At 45.5% G+C, this 12,685-nt stretch overlaps 1 long non-coding RNA gene across 3 annotated transcripts; it reads right to left on the bottom strand.

Annotated features, from left to right (window-relative positions):
• Positions 1-5,955: 5,955 nt before the first annotated feature.
• Positions 5,956-12,535, bottom strand: LOC144299400 (uncharacterized). Of its 3 annotated transcripts, none has more exons than XR_013366143.1 (5): positions 12,203-12,535; positions 10,056-10,112; positions 8,874-8,959; positions 8,061-8,273; positions 5,956-6,566 (listed from the first exon to the last, which is right to left on the bottom strand). It is a non-coding gene; the product is annotated as an uncharacterized LOC144299400 (long non-coding RNA). The 3 variants fall into 3 exon arrangements; XR_013366142.1 differs by having other exon boundaries at positions 5,959-6,566; positions 8,874-9,560; XR_013366141.1 differs by lacking the exons at positions 10,056-10,112; positions 12,203-12,535 and having other exon boundaries at positions 5,957-6,566; positions 8,874-10,015.
• Between the last annotated feature and the right edge of the window lie 150 nt (positions 12,536-12,685).

Below are 12,685 nucleotides of genomic sequence, written 5' to 3'. Positions count from 1 at the left end.
CTTAGCCAAGCTTTTGGAAATCTCTGGGGGGTTCTCATTTAGAGCCACATAATCTATAGCCAAAGCTTCCTCTAGATTTCTCGACTGTCTCAGACTAATCTGACTCGTTTCCTCTACACCTGTTAAAGCCCTCAATTCCCAGTGGTGAGCATGTTTTCCACCTCTCCCTCCCCTTTATTTTAGCAATGCCACCCACCTCACTGAGTTGATCTTGTACTTTCTTTTTTCATATAAATTTGTATGTTATCGGTGTTCTATTTGCCAACATATAGAATAACACCCAGTGCTCATCCCATCAAGTGCCCCCTTCAGTGCCTGTCAATCAGTCACCCCCAGCCCCCACCCGCCTCCCTTTCTACCACTCCTAGTTTATTTCCTAGACTTAGCAGTCTCTCATGTTCTGTCTCCCTTTCTGATATTTCCCACTCATTTTTTCTCCATTTCCCTTTATTCCTGTCCACCATTTTTTATATTCCCCAAATGAGACCATATGTATGTCCTTCTCCGATTGACTCATTTCTTTCACTCAGCATAATATCATCCAGTTCCATCCATATTGAAGCAAATGGTGGGTAATGGCTAATTAATGGCTGAGTTATATTCCATTGTATACACAGACCACATCTTCTTTATCCATTCATCTTTCGATGCACACTGAGGCTCCTTCCACAGTTTGGCTACTATGGACATTGCTGCTAGAAACATCAGGGTGTGGGTGTCCTGGCGTTTCATTGCACCTGTAGCTTTGGGGTCAATCCCCAGCAGTGCAATTGCTGGGTCGTAGGGCAGATCTAATTTTCACTCTTTGAGGAACCTCCACACAGTTTTCCAGAGTGGCTGCACCAGTTCACATTCCCACCAATAGTGCAGGAGGGTTCCCCTTTCTCGACATCCTCTCTAAGATTTGTAGTTTCCTGCCTTGTTAATTTTCCCCATTCTCACTGGTGTGAGGTGGTATTGCATTGTGGTTTTGATTTGTGTTTCCCTGATGGCAAGTGATGTGGAGCATTTTCTCATGTGCTTGTTGGCCATGTCTATGTCTTCCTCTGTGAGATTTCTGTTCCTGTCTCCTGCCCATTTCATGATTGGATTGTTTGTTTCTTTGCTCTTGAGTTTAAGAAGTTCTTTGTAGATCTTGGATACTAGCCCTTTATCTGATATGTCATTTGCAAATATCTTCTCCCATTCTGTAGGTTGTCTTTTAGTTTTGTTGACTGTTGGTTTTGTTGTGCAAAAGCTTATCTTGATGAAGTCCCAATAGTTCATTTTTGCTTTTGTTTCTCTTGCCTTCATGGATGAATCTTGCAAGAAGTTACTGTGACCAAGTTCAAAAAGGGTGTTGCCTGTGTTCTCCTCTAGGATTTTGAAGGAATCTTGTCTCAGATTTAGATCTTTCATCCATTTTGAGTTTGTGTCTGTGTATGGTGCAAGACAGTGGTCTAGTTTCATTCTTCTGCATGTGGATGTCCAATTTTCCCAGCACCATTTATTGAAGAGACCGTCTTTTTTCCAGTGGATACTCTTTCCTCCTTTGTCCAATATTCATTGACCATAAAGTTGAGGGTCCACTTCTGGATTCTCTATTCTGTTCCATTGATCTATGTGTCTGCTTTTCTGCCAAGACCACACTGTCTTGATGACCACAGCTTTGTAGTACAACCTGGAATCTGGCATTGTGATGCCCCCAGGCCTGGCTTTCTCTCTTAAAATTCCCCTGGATATTCAGGGACTTTTGTGATGCCACACAAATCTGAAAATAATTTGTTCCAACTCTCTGGAGAAAGTCCATGGTATTTTGATAGGGATTGCATTAAACGTGTATATTGCCCTGGGTAACATTGACATTTTCACAATATTAATTCTGCCAATCCGTGAGCATGGAATATTTTTCCATCTCTTTGTGTCTTCCTCAATTTCTTTCAGAAGTGTTCTATAGTTTTTAGAGTATAGATCCTTTACCTCTTTGGTTAGGTTTATTCCTAGGTATCTTATGCTTTTGGGTGCAATTGTAAATGGGATTGACTCCTTGATTTCTCTTTCTTCAGTCTCATTGTTGGTGTATAGAAATGCCATTGATTTCTGGGCATTGATTGTGTATCCTGTCACACTGCCAAATTGCTGTAGTTCTAGCAATCTTGGGGTGGAGGCTTTTGGGTTTTCTATGTAGAGTATCATGTCATTGGCGAAGAGGGAGAGTTTGACTTCTTCTTTGCCAATTTGAATGCCTTTCCTGTCTTTTTGTTGTCTGATTGCTGAGGCTGGGACTTCTAGGACTATGTCGAATAGCAGTGGTGAGACTGGAAACATCCCTGTCTTGTTTCTGATCTGAGGGGAATGGCTCCCAGTATTTCCCCATTGAGGATGGTATCTGCTGTGGGCTTTTCGTAGATGGCTTTTAAGATGTTGAGGATAGTTCCCTCCATCCCGACACTTTGAAGAGTTTTGATCAGGAATGGATGCTGTATTTTGTCAAATGCTTTCTCTGCATCTGAGAGGATCATATGGTTCTTGTTTTTTCTCTTGCTGATATGATGAATCACATTGATTGTGTTATGAGTGTTGAACCAGCCTTGCATCCAGGGATAAATCTCACTTGCTCATTGTAAATAATCTTCTTAATGTATTGTCGTATCCTACTGGCTAGTATCTTGTTGAGAGTTTTACATCCATGTTCATCAGGGATGTTGGTCTATAATTCTCCTTTTTGGTGGGGTCTTTGTCTGGTTTTGGAATTAAGGTGATGCTGGCCTCGCAGAACGAGTTTGGAAGTACTCCATCTCTTTCTATCTTTCTAAACAGGTTTAGTTAGAATAGGTATGGTTTCTTCTTTAACGTTTGATAGAATTCCCCAGGGAAGCCATCTGGTCCTGGACTTTTGTGTCTTGGGAGGTTTTTGATGACTGCTTCAATTTCCTCCCTGGTTATCACCTTGTTCAGGTTTTCTATTTCTTCCAGTTCCAGTTTTCGTAATTTGTGGCTTTCCAAAAACGCGTCCATTTCTTCTAAGATTGCCGAATTTATTGGCGTATAGCTGCTCATGTTTTTAAAATCGTCTGTATTTCCTTGGTGTTGGTAGTGATCTCTCCGTTCTCATTCATGATTTTATTAGAGTCTTCTCTCTCTTCTTTTTAATAAGGCTGGCTAATGGTTTATCTATCTTATTAATTTTTCAAAGAACCAACTCCTGGTTTTGTTGATCTGTTCCACAGGTCTTCTGGTCTTGATTTCATGGACTTCTGCTGGATTCTTTATTAACTCTCTTCTTCTGCTGGGTGTAGGATCTATTTGCTGTTCTTTCTCTAGCTCCTTTAGGTGCAAGGTTAGCTTTTTTATTGGAGTTCCTTCCAGTTTTTGGATGGATGCTTGTATTGCGATGTATCTCCCCCTGAGGACTGCTTTTGGTGTATCCGAAAGATTCTGAATGGTTGTATCTTCATTCTCATTAGTTTCCATGAATCTTTTAAATTCTTCCTTAATTTCCTGGTGGACCCTTTCATCTTTTAGCAGGATGGTCCTTAACCTCCATGTGTTTGAAATCCTTCCAACCTTCTTCTTCTTGTAAAGCATTATGGTCTGAAAATATGCAGGGGATGATCCTAATCTTCTGGTATCAGTTAAGACCTGATTTGTGACCCAGTATGTGGTCTATTTTGGAGAAAGTTCCATGTGCACTTGAGAAGAATGTGTATTCAGTTGCGTTTGGATGTAAAGTTCTGTAGATATCGGTGAAATGCATCTGGTCCAGTGTATCATTTCAAGCTTTTGTTTCTTTGGAGATGTTGTGCTTAGAAGACCTATCGAATGTAGAAAGCGCTACATTGAACTCACCAAGTATAAGTGTATGATTATCTAAGTTTGTCTTAACTTTGGTTTTAATTGATTGATATATTTGGCAGCTCCCACATTCGGGGCATATATATTGAGAATTGTTAAGTCCTCTTGTTGGATAGATCCGTTAAGTATGATGTAGTGTCCTCTTCATCTCTCACTACAGTCTTCAGGATATATTTTGGTTTATCTAAGGATGGCTACCCCTGCTTTCTTTTGAGGACCATTTGAATGGTAAATGGTTCTCCAACCTTTTATTTTCAGGCTGTAGGTGTCCTTATGTCTAAAATGAGTCTCTTGTAGACAGCAAGCAGATGGGTCCTGCTTTTTCATCCAGTCTGAAACCCTGCGCCTTTTGATGGGGTCATTAAGCCCATTCACATTCAGAGTTACTATTGAAAGATAGGAGTTTAGTGTCATCATGACATGTATTCAGTCCCAGTTTTTGTGGATTGTTTCCTTGGACTTCCTTTTTCTTTTACAGGGTCCCCTTTAATATGCTTGCAGAACTGGTTTGGAGGTCACATATTCTTTCAGTTTCTGCCTATCTTGGAAGCTCTTTCTCTCTCCTATTCTTATTGGGAGCCTTGCTGGATAAAGTATTTTGGCTGCAGGTTCTTCTCTTTTAGGACCCTGAATATATCCTGCCAGCCCTTTCTGGCCTGCCAGGTCTCTGTGGAGAGGTCTGCTGTTAATCTAATATTTCTCCCCATAAATTTAGAGATTTCTTGTCTCTTGCTGCTTTAAGGATCCTCTCTTTATCTTTGGAATTTGTAAGCTTCTCTATTAAATGTGCAGGTGTTGAGCGGTTTTTATTGATTTTAGGGGCGGATCTATTTCCTGGATCTGAATGCCTGTTACCGTTCTCAGATTAGGAAGTTTTCAGCTATGATTTGTTGAAATACATATTCTGGACCTCTGTCCCTTTCAGCGCCCTCTGGAACCCCAATTAAACATAAATTTGCCTTCCTCAGACTGTCATTTATTTCCCTTAATCTATCCTCATGATCTTTTGTTTTTCTTTTTCCTCAGTTTCTCTCTCTGCCACCAACTTTTCTTCTATGTCACTCACTTGTTCTTCCACCTCATTAACCCTCGTCGTTAGGACCTCTAGTAGGGGTTGCATCTCATGTAATTGATTTTTAATTTCAGCCTGATTACATCTAGATTAAGTCTCTTTAGTCCTTTATACTTTTTTCGAGAGCCACCCAGTAGCTTTATAATTGTGCTTCTGAATTGGCTCTCTGACACTGAATTGTAATCCAAATTTTGTAACTGTGGGAGAGAGGGCTGTTTCTCTTTTTTTTTTTTTTTTTTTTTGAGAGGGCTGTTTCTGATTCCTTCTTTGGATGTAAGTTTTTCCTTCTAGTCATTTTGCTCAGTGCAGAGCAGCCAAAAACAATTTGTATTGGGAAAAGGAGAAAAAGAGCGAAGAGAAAGAAGAATAGAAAAAGAAAAAAAAAGAAGGAAAAAAGAGAAGAAAAAAAGGGGGGAAGCAAAACAGAAAACAAGAAAACAAAAAACAAGAGGGAGTAACCTCTGATTCTGTATACTGTAAATCCCTCAACTTCCCCTGGAAATTTCCAGTGCTGCTTGGTCAATAATTTGTTTTTCCCCTGTCCGTCTAGCAGGTCTTCTGGCAGAGGGGCCTGCTGTGCTCATTCTCAGGTGTCAGCACTTGGGGGAGTTGCCCCCATGCTTGGTGCATGGCTCAGTGAAAGTTGTTTAACCTTTTTATCCTGTGAGGCCACTGTGAGCCTGTGATTATGCTCAGTGGGGGTTGTTTATCCTGGGAGGCCCCAGGAGGAACAATACTGGTGGCGGCCAGCTCTCCAGCCCTGGAGTCAGCTTCCACAGTAACTACGGAGCTCTCAGTCTGCAGGGGCCTGGATGCTCCAGGGGCGGGAGTCACCGATCTGCACAGCTCAGGGCCGCCGGGTGGCAGGAGTATTCTTGCTGTCCTGTGCCCTCCTGGCTTCTGCCTATTCGGGGGTGAGCGCCGGATCTTGGGCTGTGTCCCCGGTGCCCTGTGCTCCCGGGCCTGCGCTCTTGGAATTGCACTCCCGGCCACACAGCTCCCTTCGTGTGGAGCCTCTGCCGGAGCTGCCTCTGAGCTGCTCCCAGGGTCGCACAGCCCCCTCCACGCGGAGCCTCTTCCCCAGCCGCCTCCGAGCTGCTCTGGGTCCAGCCGGGCGCGTGCTGCAGCCCTTTAGGGAGCTCGACCACGGGGTGTGGGGTGCTCTCCTGGGGTGCAGGTCCTCTGTTAGTGTCCCAGGGAGCCTGAGGGCATCCCGACTGCTCTGGGATCCTGCTCCAACTCCCTGCGACCTCCTTTCTGTCCGAGAAGATTGGTGCAGCTCCTGCTTCTCCAGGACAGGGCTTTCCCACCCTGGGGGCTCTCGCTGGGGCCTTAGCCCGACTCCTGGTGGGGCTCCTCTCCCTTGGATTCCTCTTATTTCTTTCTCTTTTTCCCCCATCTTTCTACCTGAAGAATGAACTCTTCTCACTATAGCATTCCAGCTGTTCCCTCTTTAAATCTCAAGTCAAATTCATCGGTTTTCAGGATGATTTGAAAGTTATCTAGGTAATTTGGTGGGGACAGGTGACTTGGCCCTACTCTTCCACCATCTTGTCCCGCCTCGATCTTGAAGTTTCTTCATTTGGGGAAGTTCTGGTGTATCCGTCGTGATGGCATATGGCTGTCCTTTTGCTTTCTCACAGTTCTCCCTATATTTATTCTGAAAAGAATAGCAGAGATTAGCCTAAAACCTGACAAGACGGTAGCAGAAATTTCAGGCAATGCATTCATCCCCTTGTGATAAAAAAAAAAAAATCCAGCAAGTTCCAACAATTATCAGTTATAACAGCTTTCTTTTTGTCCCCTACTCGATTCACAGCAAAAATTATAATAGATTTGTTATTTGTTATTCCTAACATGATTGGATACTTAAGACAGTAGAAATTTTATTACAAGCTATGGTCTCGAAAATGCCCTAATATGATTCAAAGTTTTTATTGTCTGAATGCACACATAAAAAGCCTGAACCTCAACAGTTTTAGAAAATATATATATAGAAATTGAAAAGATTTGATTGATAACACAATGCAAAAATACTCAATGCTGACGTTGCAGCTGAATCTCGATGGCTTGGATAGCTGAGACACCAGCTGAATTAATGGCAAGTCTGAATTATGGAGTATTTTGAAAAGGAATGCAATTTTATTATTTCTGCTACATATACAATGAGTTCTAATAAATAAAACACTAAGAGCTGTCAGTCTAATCTGTAGGAGCAGAACCTCTGATTGACCAAAAGGCATGTGGATTTAGGTTCATCTTTGTGCATGTGTGTCAGACCTCTCTATACTGCCCATGGCAAGTTTTTGATGGTCAGTGGCTGAGGTTGCAAGTGGCAGAGAGCTTTGGGCCTGTTGTACTGCTGTCGGGGGCCTCTCCCTCTGCCAGTAGGGGCTGCAGATGCCTAGTAACCAGCAAAGACAGGGCCCTTTGGGGGCAAAAGGATTTTTTCTAGTGTGATGTTGCTTGGGAGGGCCCAAATGTTGCTTGGGAGTGTCCGTGTCTTCACTGTAATTTCTGGAAAACGTTACCTCAGACCTCCCTGAATGGAGAGGTCTAAGTTTGGAGGGAAATTTGACAAAGCCTTCATTTGAGGGAACGGAGGAGTGTGTGTCCATTTCTCTGGCCGCACCGTAACTGTACATGGAAAGTTAAGGACCGGGGACTTTCAGCAGCGGTGATTATGCACCTGACCCTGGTTTTCTAAACTACAGGTTCTTCTTCCCTATATGACTCTTAAAGACCTTTTTATATATTTTTAACTAGTCTACTTAAGGGGCATCCTGCTCAGACACAGTGTAAAGAGGTGTTCTTTAGCTTCTGTGAATGGATTTCAGTTGAATCTGTATTTAGGACTTCAGGATTCTAGATTAGCCAGAAAACTGTGAATAAATATCAATAAATGCCTCATAATAGGCCTCCTGTTTATTTTGTGGGAATGATTTCAGTAAGGAGGTTTCTCTGAAACTGCAATGGTGCAAATGAATTACATGAAGGGAAGATTCAAGAGTCACAAGAGCTTATGTTTCTGCAGATAAGTTTTTGTCTCCTACAAGGTTGAAGAACAATCTAGCTGGCGCCCAAAACAGAGTCACTGGAGATCAGTAATTTCTCTATAATAAAACCAGATTGGCACAAGATGTTAGAAACTCACCGGGCCAAAGAGGTCCTGCATCTTCTGGCTGTGTACAATGTACACAGGTCATGAACTTCAAAGAATCCAATTTCTTCCAGATAACCTTCTTCCTCTCCGCTGGATTGGCTGGTACTGGCTGTGCAACACCAATGCCGGTTTGGAAGGTCCTGATGGTTCATAGTCCAATGTGGTCGTCCTTGTGGTAGTAGTTTCAAAGATTTCTGTTATTGTCTGAAAATGAGACATGCAGTTCCAATGGTTATGGAAATAAAAATGGTGATGGCATGATCTAGTTGCATATGCATTATCCTGACCTCAAGTCAGACTTGCACCCTAGGGGTGCTTCAACATGTCTGAAACAGACCAAGGCGGCAGGCCATGTACTGTATACATCACGTTACAGAAATGTGAATGCTGATTGCTCAGGAGGGTGTGGAATCAAGAGGTCACTCCCTCTTCATTTGCTACAGTGCCTTAAAATTCCATTGGTAGGAAGGAACCCAAACACTTTCAGGTTGGATAAAACTCAGAAACACAATCTTTTTTTTAATTTTTATTTATTTATGATAGGCACACAGTGAGAGAGAGAGAGGCAGAGACACAGGCAGAGGGAGAAGCAGGCTCCATGCACTGGGAGCCCGACATGGGATTTGATCCTGGGTCTCCAGGATTGCGCCCTGGGCCAAAGGCAGGCGCTAAACCGCTGCGCCACCCGGGGATCCTGAAACACAATCTTCTTAAACATTTACAATCTTCTCAAATCGTTTGGGTAGAGCCAAAGCAAACTTGGCATCAGGGAACAAACAATTAAGAAGATCAAATAAAGCTCACCTTGTTGACTTCATATTAACTCTAAATGAGTCTATGAAAAACCTGCTTGCTTTTTCCACAGGTCTTCAGGCCTCTCCCCTGCAGTCCTAGGCAAAGAATAATGAACTTTAAAGGAATGAATCACATCAGTATCACAAGTGACTACCATCCTTTTGGCTTAGTCAGTTAGTTAATGTGAACTAGAGTGCCATTTATGCTAACAAATGCTTAGGTGGACCAGGATAAGGACGGCAACATAAGGGGGTAATCATCCTTGTAACAGTCGTACACGTGCAGTAGGTGGGAAATTACGGTTTCTTATGCCAGGGTGTACAGAAGAAACTAAGGCCAAAGTTTAGGTCTGGTCCAAGGTTAAAAGTACCGTATGTAAGAAAAAATGGTAAGCAGGCAACTGGTCCATCCATGTGATGGCAGGACTTCCTTCACAGCTAGTATCATCTCTACCAAAGCAAGAGTCCTTGCATCAATTATGGAAAGGGAAGCTGAACCAACAAGGAAACCGACATCTGGGACAACTTCCCCTGGTGTCATCAGGTCGTTGCTGATGGGCTGCTTTCTGCTGCCGTTGCTGGCAAACAGGGATGGGGAGAAACTAACCGACTGGCAGCAGCTGCAAATGTTAGGTCTCATGCAGCTCCAAGCCCTGTGACAGCCATCCTCTGTGTGCCGTGCTCAAGAGAAACAGATCTATCCAGAAAGGAAGCATGAGTGAGCTTTTTCACCCTAAAAAAAGTTCCACCTTGGAATATTCACGGGAAAGGCTTTGTGCTAAAACCTCAGTAACGTTTCGTTGCACCATCGGGGGCAAAGGCAGAGATGGTACCCAACAGGTTACAGCTCTCTACGACAAAGCTGCTGGTCACCCTGCAAGTCACCCGTCCGAGGCCCTGGGATTGCGACGGGTACCACGTGCTGGCAGCCTCTGGCATTATTGCAATTAGCACCCACTGCGCCAACAGCGCCCCACGAATGGTGGGGAATGATGCCCAAGCACCCTGGGTGTGCTGGAGAGCAAGAGCAGGGACACGGCCTGTCAGGGGCAGCATTTCTCGCCGGCTCCCGCAGCTGTGGGGTGCAGGCAAGGAACGGTCGCTGCCCCCCGACCCCGCGCGTGCCAGCTCAGAGCCCCGGGAGCCCGTGGCAGGTGCTGGCGGCCTCAGTGTGCACCTCAGGCAGCCTTACCTGTCTGGCCCTTACTTGCCCCGGCACCTCCTCGTATATGGCGTCCTCCACCTAGTACTGCAAACAGAGGCAGAGCGGGCGTGAGAACACAGCAGGCGGCCCTGTCCACTGCCCGCAGTTGGGGGCGCCTCCCGCGTGCCTCCCGCAGGGAGGGGCATTATCTGAGCCCAGGCGACTTGGGGCGGCTGGCGGTCCCGTGAGGGCCGCCAGCCTGGGTGGGGTGCAGGGGGAGGAAGGGGCTCCCCGGGTGCATCGTTAATGGGCGGCAATTTCCCTGGAGGCCAGGAAAACCTCTTCTGGGAGCCAGGGCCTTGTTCGCAGCGAGGCGGCAGGACGATGCGGGAGGCTGCTGTCTGCACAGGAAGGACCTCAGGTAACGCGCTGTGACCAACAAGGCGGCGGTCACAGGGCCGGGGACGAGGGCAGCACAGAGAGGAGAGCCAGAGGAAAGCAGCACCCAGACCACCCTCGTCCCCAAGGCCCCCAGATGTCCCGGGGACGAGTGGCCCTCCGGGGAGAGGAGACGGAGCCCCGAGGCCGGGTATGAGGGCGGCAGGGACCAGGTGGCACAAGGTGCGGGCAGGCCAGGCCGCCACCTGCAAGGTGCCCCAGGCCCCACCCAAGGTCAGAGCCACTCTGTACTCCCGGCGTCACCGCCCGCCGCAGGAGCAGGTGCGGTCGGGTGGCCGCAGACACGGGGGGCCGCAGTCCCGGCCCCGCCACCCAGGCCCCCGGGACAGGCACGCGGGCCACTCGGCTCGCTCTCTCACGCCACACAGTGCACCTCGTTCTATGCTTCACGTGTCCCTTCTCTGCCACCAAAGACGACGCTCGGGGAGAGGGGAAAGCCAAGGACCAGACCTCCTGCAGCCAGGGTCCCGCCTGTCCCCCGGGTCAGCCAACTCTTTCAAGTTACTTGGCCTTTGCCCCGAGGCCACCAGCTCTAGTCCATCAGCAGGGACTCGCCCAGGGTCCCCCGTCTTGTGCTTCCCCTGCTCCCGCACCATTTCTTAACTTCGACCCCAATACCCATCTGGGTCCTTAGGCAGAGCCAGAGATGCCTGGGCTCCTGCAGGACACCGGGTTCCTCCATGACGGGCTCAGCCTTCATCACATGGGAAATAGCGTTTGGCCGCTTGGGGGCGGCTGTTTGGTGGTGAGCCACAGAGAACCCCGCCTCTGGCCATACAAAGCATTGTCAGTGACTTGAGAAGGGATGTTACATCAGAGTGAAGGATTCACGATTTTGGATTTTCTTAGCACCCAGGGAAAAGCAGTCCTTTGGTAGCTATCCAACTTTACCTTTGTGGGACTCTCACCCTTGGCAGATGAAGCTTAGAAATAAGCTGATAAAAAAGCAACAATACCCAAATGGTTGGCATTAACTTACGTGCCAAATCCCACATAGTTTTTAGAGCTATGTCCCTAATTGGTTAGTGCATCCTTGCTTCTTTTCCTTTCTGTCCAAATTTCAACTGGAGTCAAGAGTGATAGTATGATTTTATTTAGATGTCTGAGACCCCTAACAGATGTTTTTAAAGCTAGTTCCTGGTTTTGAACTCTTCCCTGACCATCTTCCCAGATTTGCCACCATTCCATTCTCTGTGACATCTTTTCTGAGGTCAGGGAGACCTTGGGTGAACACTCCCAGGCAGGGAGTCTAGCAGTTAAGCAACTGCTGGTCAGTAATAGGAACAAAATGGCGAGGATGAGATGCCGAAAAATAGCCCCTTCCATTTTTTTGGCATCTAGTTAAATCACTCAAGTCTAACACCGAGGACAACTTCCAATGACCACTGAACGCCGTTATTTTAAGAAAAACAAGGGAATATTTTAAGTTGAAGGCTACAAAGTATTACTGGCATTACTACCAGAGGGAAGGCAATTTAATTTATAACTGTCAGCGCTTAATCGTGATTATTCTGATTTTCAGATTATTCTGATTATTTCTTTGCAATTCTAAATCCCACATAATTACAGTAAAACTGAACGTAAAATATTCCCTTCTCATGCTCTCCTAACGATGCTTTGTGAAGTTATAATAGATGATGTATTTTATTTTGCAAATGATTGATTCACCTACAGTACGGCTTTGATTGTCGCTACATAAAATACTTGGCTGTCAGAGTCCGTTTTTCTCATCTTACCTCCACCACCTCCTCATATTCTTCGTCAGCTGCCATTTTCCCTGAGTAGTAGTGGCACCTACAAACTTTTCAGGTTCCAGACAAATGAAAGATACATTAGAATCTACCCTCGGACTGAAATCAGAACATCAGAAAAAAAGAATTTAAGACGTATCCACGCTACACATCCCTAGATCTTTGTAGGCTAAATGAAAGGAGAGATCTGAGTACAGGTCTAAAGAACTCGGGCCCCAAATGCCTTTCTCTGGATTCCCTCAGCAACATGCCAGGTATGGCTACTTCTAGCTACACGATCAATTTAGTTCAAGTTGTGAAAGGAAGTGGAGGTAAGAAAGCGAGAGTTTGGATCCAGAGAAACTTTATTTAAATTGCTAAATACTTGCAGAAAAACACTTTTTTTTAAATATTTTTTTAAATTTTTTATTTATTTATGATAGTCACATAGAGAGAGAGAGAGAGAGAGGCAGAGACACAGGCAGAGGG

Source organism: Canis aureus, chromosome 27 (genome assembly GCF_053574225.1).
Source record: "Canis aureus isolate CA01 chromosome 27, VMU_Caureus_v.1.0, whole genome shotgun sequence".
Taxonomy (NCBI): domain Eukaryota; kingdom Metazoa; phylum Chordata; class Mammalia; order Carnivora; family Canidae; genus Canis; species Canis aureus.
This window is presented reverse-complemented; position numbering and strand designations above follow the sequence as displayed.